General features: G+C 34.2%; 1 pseudogene; it reads left to right on the forward strand.

Moving 5' to 3' along the window:
- Window positions 1-6,810: 6,810 nt before the first annotated feature.
- LOC150036167 (uncharacterized) overlaps window positions 6,811-8,378 on the forward strand; it is a 3,020-nt pseudogene continuing 1,452 nt past the window's right edge.

The raw sequence follows: 8,378 nt of genomic DNA on the forward strand, positions 1-8,378 counted from the left end.
TAATAATATGTTGTAAATTTGAGAAGCACAATGGCGCACAACGTGAACACAAATATGGAGAAGATATAATATAATATTAAAATAAATGAAACATAATATATAAATAGATAAAATAAAATAAATTAACAAAATATGAAATAAGGAATTTCTCTAAAATCTCCACTTTCTCCAATTTTCATGAATTTATAACAAAACTCAACTTAAATATTAAATTCGTAACATTTGGAAGTTTAGGGACCAAATGAAAATTAGAACCTAAAATTTAATGGCCAAAAAGTGGTTTTTTTTTCTTCTTTTCTTTGTTGTTTCTTTCTTTTTTTTTTTTTAATTCATGATCCACATCTGCCTAGACTTTTATATTTAATTAAAATATCTATTTCTTAAGAGTAATCGAAATTGGCTTCCCAAAATTTGAACATGCAAACGTTTAACATGGTTCGTCCAACAAACATAAAACAATAATTAATGGTCAAATTTTGATGTCCACTACTTTTTTCTTCTTAATTATTTGTTTCAGTTTTTTTGTTTTCTTGTCGACATCCCCGGTTTCGGAAAGAATTTTTTCAAAAGAAGACAAATAATAATAATAAATAAATAACTTTATGCTATATATTGAGTAAACAACTTCAACTTTATGAAGTTTGTCTCTTCAAAATATGTGTAGATTATTATAGTTTAAAGATAAATATGCCTATAAATAAATAATAGAAAAAATATCAATTTATATACTGAGTTGTATCAATCAAAATTTTGATTTAGTAATTATATCATTTATTTGAACTCAACTTTTTGTAAGCATATTAATTTTTACCCTCCATTACATTTGTTTGGGAAAATCCCGAACGAAATTTATATATAATTGTATCAATTAAACTTCTAAACTTTCATAAAGGAATGATATTGCAAATGTATTTCACAAGTTAATTTGTACAGAAAAGTATGAGTAAAAATACAATTTCAAGAGGCTAAGAATAGTCCCTAAGAAACATCAACCAACCCCTCCCCCACCAAAAGAATATTTAACCTTCCTAACCACAAAGACTAAGTCTAAATATTTATACATTTAACACACTCCCTCAAACTTAAGGTGGTAACGTAGGAATCAACTTGAGAATGAAGCGTCCAGAAGACAAAGCTTTGGTGAAAATATCAGCAGGTTGCTCATTACTAGAAACAGCACGTAAAAGAAAAGTTCTTTGGTGAAAATATCAGCAGGTTGCTCAATACTAGAAACAGCACGTAAAAGAAAAGTTTTACTTTGAAGGTGATGTCGAACAAAATGATAGTTATTCTCAGTATGCTTTGGTGCGCTCATGAAAAACATTATTGTGAACAATCTGGATCGCACTACAATTGTCACAGTGAAAGGTGTTGGCAGACAGCTGAGGAACTCCCATATTAGCAAGAAGCCAACAAAGTCATAATAACTCTAACGTAGCATCAGCTAAGACGTGATATTTAGACTCTGTACTAGAGCGAGAGACAACGTTCTATTTCTTACTCCGCTAAGAAATAAGATAGTTGACAAGATAGAAACAATAACCTAAAGTAGAACGTTGGTTAGTAGGATCACCAGCCCACGTCAAAGTAGCTGGATAAGATCAGGGATGACTGGGATGAAAACTGAAGGCCATGTCCTAGAGTCCCCTTGACACAGCGAAGCATACGGAGAACATCAGTAAAATAAATGCTTCGAGAAGCAGCCATAAACTAACTTACAATGTGAACAGCATATGCAATGTCGGGACGAGTCACTGTTAGATAAATCAGGCTACCAACAAGTTGACGGTAGAGAGTGGCATCTTCAAGAGGAACTCCATCAAACGGAGTCAGGCGAACATTAGGGTCGAGTGGTGTCGAGGCTATAGCAGAGTCAGTGATCTCAGAATGCACCAATAAGTTCGAAACATACTTCGCTTGAGACAATGAATAGCCAATAGAGCTCATTAATACCTCAAGACCAAGAAAGTAACTAAAGGATCCCAAATCCTTCATCTCAAGGTGCTCGTCAAGCTAGTGTTGCAAATTAGAAATAACCGGAGGATCATCTCTAGTAATAATTATATCATTAACATATAGAAGAAGGAGAAAATACCATGGTCTGTCTAACGTGTAAAAAGTGTCGTGTCATGAGGACTCGACGTAAACCCAAGTTGAACAATGTAGAACTGAAATAAAGCCCCATTAAGGTCAACTTGAGAAAATACCATGTCGTGTCAGAGAGATACCTAGGGTCATTGCATATAGACTTCCTCAAATAAAGCCCCATTAAAGAAAGCATTCTTAACATCCATCTAAAACAGAGGTCATTGTTTGGCTGTAGCAATGGCTAAGAGACTCTAAACAGATGTCACCTGGGCCACAGATGCAAAGGTTTCTTCACAATCGATCCCCATATTCTTAAGAGTATCCTTTTACCACCATTCGGGCTTTATATCGTTCAATAGAACCATCAAAGTGAGTCTTGATCTTGTATACCCACTTGCAACCAATAGGTTTCTTACCAGGAGGTAAGTCAACATAGTCCCATATGTGCATCTTATTTAATGCCTGGACTTCGTCACTTATAGCTTGCTGCCACAGGGGGTTAGTATTCGCCTCATGAAAAGAGGTAAGTTCAACCAAGGAAATGATAGTGGAAAAACAATGAAAATCTCGAAGATGAATGGGAGGTACTCTTACTCAAGTGGAGCATCAAATAGGAGAAGCAGGATCAGGAGCAGGTTCGGACTCCACAAGTGAGACAGTTGAAGGATTGTGATCAATAGAGGTGACCACAAATTGCTCAAGCTCAGTATCACAAGAGGATGCATATGAAGGAAAAATGTCAACCGAATCATCAGGAAGAAAGAGAAGAGAACCTGAAAGAGAAGCATGAAAGGTCGGGAGACTAGAAAACATTGTATGCTCCCAGAAAGTGACATGATGAGATATGTGCAAACTGTTTGAAGGAGAATCCCAACAGTGGAAACCTTTGTGCTCGGTTCCGTAGCCAATGAAGCAACAAAGATGTGCATATAGTCATTATTTAGTATGTTCATGGGGATGGAAAAGAACAAAACATGCACAACCAAAGATTTTGAGGTTAAAGTAATCAGAAGGAGTACCGTATAAATGTTCAAATGGAGAAACATTGTGAAGGACAGACAAAGGGAGGCGGTTGATTGTGTAAACAGAAGTAAAGGTGACCTCTCCCCAAAATTTGGTAGGACAAGAGGCTGACAAGAGATGAGCTCGAACAGAATCCAAAATGTGGCAATGTTTACGGTCCGCTCTCCCGTTCTGTTGGGAGGTATGAGGACAAGAGCGTTGGACAAAAGTGCCTTGCTAGGTGAGAAAGGAAAGAAGCCTAGAGTTCTCATACTCCAAGGCGTTATCTATACAAAGAGCTTTAATTGTACAAGAGAACTGAGTGTGAACCATATTCACAAAATCAATATATATTTAAGGCAAGGCAGAACGATTTTTTTAGAAAATATATCCAGGTGGACCGAGAGTAACAATTAATAAACAGGACAAAATAGCGATATCCAGTAACAATAGAAGTACGAGAAGAACCCCAAATGTCAGAGTGAATTAAGTCAAAAGGCTAATCGCATATAGAATTGGACTGAGAAAATGATAATACAGGTTGTTTAACAAGTTTGCAATTCACACAATCAAAGGGAATAAACTTGGAAATATTATTCAAATTTTTACAAGAAATCAAATGAAGAAGTTTGTCAGAAGAGGCATGACCAAGACGAAGATGTCACTGATATATAGCAGAGTCATTGATAGGAGTAAAAAGAAAACTAACAGGTTGCCGAAGTGATGTGAGCTCAAATAATCTTCTCACTTTGCGATCCGCACGAACTATCTTTCCCGTCCGTGAATCCTGAACCTGACACCTAGTAGAAAAAAAAAAGAAATAGTTAAGCCATGATCACACAACTGTCCAACTGAAGCAAGATTAAAGGTTAGGTTTTGAACACAATAAGTATTGGAAAGTTGGAGTGTGAGAGTGTCAATGGATCCAACATGGGATGTGATCATAGCATAACAATCAACAGCATATATGGAAGGAAGGGATTTGGTAGGTGTGGGTGTCATCAGAAGGGAAAAATCAGAAGTCATATGATTACAACATACAGAATCAAGAAGCCCTCGATTACCTGGAGAAACCGCAAGGGCGGAGGAATTGGACAAAATCACATGTTTAAGCAAGTCCTGCAAATCACTCATCTAAAAATTAGACAGAGAAGGTTCGGAATTAGTAGAGGCGGCTGCAACAATAGAGGCAGAACAAGGCTTACTAACATGTCTTGTCTTTGAAGAATGTCCTGGAGGTCGAGATGGTCATGTGAGACAGTTGTCCATAATATGCCTGCATTTGTGACAACATTTGAACTTGACTTTTGGGTAGTCAACAAATTTGTGCCCGGTGAGCTTACAGTTTTTACATAAAAGAGCTCCAGAAGTACCGACCAAATGATTTCTTGCAAGCACTACCTCAGATTACCTGAAAGAAGAAATTCCAAGACGTTTTTCCTCAAACAATATTTCCTAAATTGCCATGTCCAATGAGGGAAGAAGACTACAATGTAGCAAAGCAGCACGAAAAGATTCATATTATGGACAAAGCCCCATAAGAACCTTAATAAGACGAAGATGATTAGCACTAATTTTAGCTTGATCTAATTATGTCCAAATTGGTTGAAGTGTGGCCAGATATTCGTTAACGGATAAGCCAGTCTCCTGACTAAGACTAATAAGAGTGTTGTGCAGTTGATAAAAATGAGCTAATCTAATAAATTGAAAACATGTAGACAGGAAATCCCATAAACTCTTGATGTCATCAAATGCATTAAACTTAACATGGATGAGCCTAACTTACGCCCTATTAGAAAACTCTTCATTTGATGGGCCTAGGTAAGATAATTTGTCCCATCAAGTATAGTACTAATAGGGCGAAACACATGATCCTTCTCCATGTGATTTGGCTTGGCTCAATTGGGAAGAAAGCAAAAAAAAAAAAAAAAAAAAAAAAAAAAAAAAAAGTCTTGTGACTCAGTTTGGCTCAGTTGACTGATGGCTTGGCTCGGCAGCTCGACTCCGTTGGAAACAAAATAGCTCGTCGGCACGGCTTAGTGGCTTGGGTTGTTGGATTGGCTTGGCTTGTTGGACTGGCTCGGTTCATTTGAGGCTTGACTTGACGAAAATAGCTCGTTGGATCAACTCTCGTTTGATGGTCGGCTTTTGGCTCGTTGTTTGGATCTAGCTTGTTTGGGATATGGCACGATGAATAGGGATCTGGTGGGCTGGCTTGGTGGGAGCTGATGTGATGTCGGTGAATAGAGTGCACGGGCAATGTTGGCGAATAGAGGGCACAAACCTCTTTGAGCGATGGAGACGAGTCCAGTGGATCTAGAAACAGAGATCTGATCGGCTTATTAAGGTGGACTGACTCGGCTCGTTGTGCGAATAGGGAGTTATGTGAGGCAGAGGCAATAGATTTGGGTGGCAGAGGCGGAGGAATCTGGAAACAGGGGTCCGATAAATTTGGGAACAGAAACCTATTGGTTGTGAACAGAGGACATAAACTTGTGGACAGAGGGCTGGAGATGGTAGAAATTGCCTAATTTGGCTCTATTACCATATTACAAATGTATTTCACAAGTTAATTTGTAAAGACAAGTATGAGTATAAATACAACTTCAAGAGGCTAAGAATAGTCCCTAAGAAACATCAACCAACCCTCTTAAAGAATCTCTAACCTTCTTAACCACAAAGACTAAGTCTAAATATTTATACATTTAATCAATGAATTTCGACTTTTAATCAAAATTTTCTTTTAGATTCATCTATGCATTTACTTTAATTGTTCATTTTATAAAACCAACATTTAAAGAAATTCTACACACGTTTAAGCATTAATGCATTAACGGTTTTCAAATGTAATCATTAATGAATGATCTAAATTGATTGGCTTAAGAATATTTAGAAGTTTAATTGATCAAATTATAAGTTTTACATGATGTTAGTGATTGAACAAAATCTTATTGAAGGTGTAAATTGATATACTTACGAAAGGTTATATTAATATAATTATTAGTTTATAGTTTTAATTGATAAACCCACAAAGTTTAGGGGTATAAAAATTAATATATGCCCTAAATAATAAATAGAAATATGTTTTGATGATATGATGAAGAAAAAATCATGCTTATTTATAAATAAACCATATGAAATCTTAAAAAAATAATAATAATAATAATTACTGATAAAAAAACATATTTGTAAATATTATGAATATTATAATAATAAATAAATGTCAATTGCTTAGTATCCTAAAATCACGTGTCACTCTTCATGTTCTCCACGTGTCTTGTAATTAATCATGTTTGGTGTCCATGTAAGTCCACATCCTACTTGTCACTTTGCCTATAAATGGTGACATTTGGTGGATCTTAAAATCATACATACATCTGTGAGAATTCTACTTCCACTAATTTTTATATTATCCAATTTTATAATTTTAGTTAATTTATATTTTTAGTTATTTTATTTTATATTATATTATATATATTTAATATTATTAAATAAATATATTATTATATTATATTTTCTTTATATCTGTGTTTTCGTTGTCTCTTCAAATTCACAACACGTTATCAGTACAAGCTCCTGTCGTTTTTCCTACTAAAGATAGGTTCTAAAGGTATGTCGGTTTTTCCCTCTTCGTTATAATTAATAAATTTAATGTTATTTTGCATATTCAATATCTATTAAATTTCTAACATAAGTACAATATTTTATGATATTGTTGCCATGAAAAATCTCACAAAATTAGAATTTGTCATTCTTGATATTAACGGCAATAATTATTTGTCATGGGTACTTGATGCTGAAATCCACCTAGATGCTATGAATATTGGGGAGACTATTACAGAAAGAAATACGACATCGAATGAGGACAAAGCAAAAATTATGATTTTTCTTCGTTATCATCTCCATGAGGGATTGAAAATAGAGTATCTTACAATAAAAGATCCTCATATCTTATGGAAAGATTTAAAAGAGATGTGTGATCAAAAAAAAAAAAAAAAAAAAATTATTATTCCTAAAGCTCGTTATGAGTGGATATACTTGATTCTATAAGATTTCAAATTAGTAAGTGATTACAACTCCGCATTATTTAAAATCAGTTCAAAATTGTTATTATGTAGAGAGAAAATTACTGATGTCGATATGTTAGAGAATATATTTTCTACATTTCATGTCTCGAATATCCTCTTGTAGCAGCAATATCGAGAGAAAGGTTTTAAATAGTATTCTGAATTAATTTCATGTCTTCTCGTAGACGAACAAAACAACGAGTTATTGATGAAAAATCATTAATCTCGACCAAACGAAACGACACCATTCCCAGAGCTGAATGCTGTGAATTTTAATAATAATCGTAGTCGAGGACGTGGTCGTGGTCGAGGTCGTGATCGTGGTAGAGGAAGAAATAATTATTATTTTCGTGGTGGTTGTTTTAATCATTCAAATTTCAAAAAAACCACACAAAATGATGACCACAAAGGAAAAGCTCTACAAGATAAGAGTTCAAAAAGTGTTGAAAATAAATGCTTCCGATGCGGAATGATTGGGCATTGGTTAAGTACCTGTTGTACGTCAAAACATTTAGTTGACCTCTATCAAGCCTCCCTGAAGGAAAAAGAGAAAAATGTGGAAGCAAATTTTGCATACCAGGATAATGACATATTTGACCCATCCCATATGACAAATTTAGATGTAGCAGACTTCTTTGAATCTTCTGAAGAGAAGATTGGCGCAGTTGATGGAACATCAAGTGTTTCTTTTAATTTTGAGAATATCTAGACTTAATGTTATTATTTTCTTTTATCTATCTTCATGTTTTTTAGTAACTATTATATATTTTAAGTTTTATTTTTCTTATTGTAATTATTTTCTTTTAATGAAGAAATATGGATCATTTTCATATGTTGGGTGACTCAAAAATGAGTAAAGAATATCTATGTCTGACAGACAGTGCAACTACACATACAATACTTACAAATAAAAATACTTTTCCAAATTGACAATGCTGAATGCAAAAGTAAACACAATATTAGGTTCTACAAACTTGATAGAAGGTTTTAGAAAAACAAATATTATTTTGCGTAGATGAACAAAATTTACAATTGATAATGCATTGTTCTCTAGTCAATCAAAGAGAAATCTTCTAAGTTTTAAAGATATACATTGCAATGGTTATCATATTGAGACTGATAGTAAGAATAATGTAGAGTATCTATATATTATATCCATAGTCTCAAATGAAAAACGTATATTGGAAGAGTTTCCTACTTTATTTTCTAGATTGTATTATA

The sequence above is a fragment of the Benincasa hispida genome, chromosome 5 (genome assembly GCF_027475165.1).
Source record: "Benincasa hispida cultivar pf3 chromosome 5, pf3_genome.v1.1, whole genome shotgun sequence".
NCBI classification, from domain to species: Eukaryota; Viridiplantae; Streptophyta; class Magnoliopsida; order Cucurbitales; family Cucurbitaceae; genus Benincasa; species Benincasa hispida.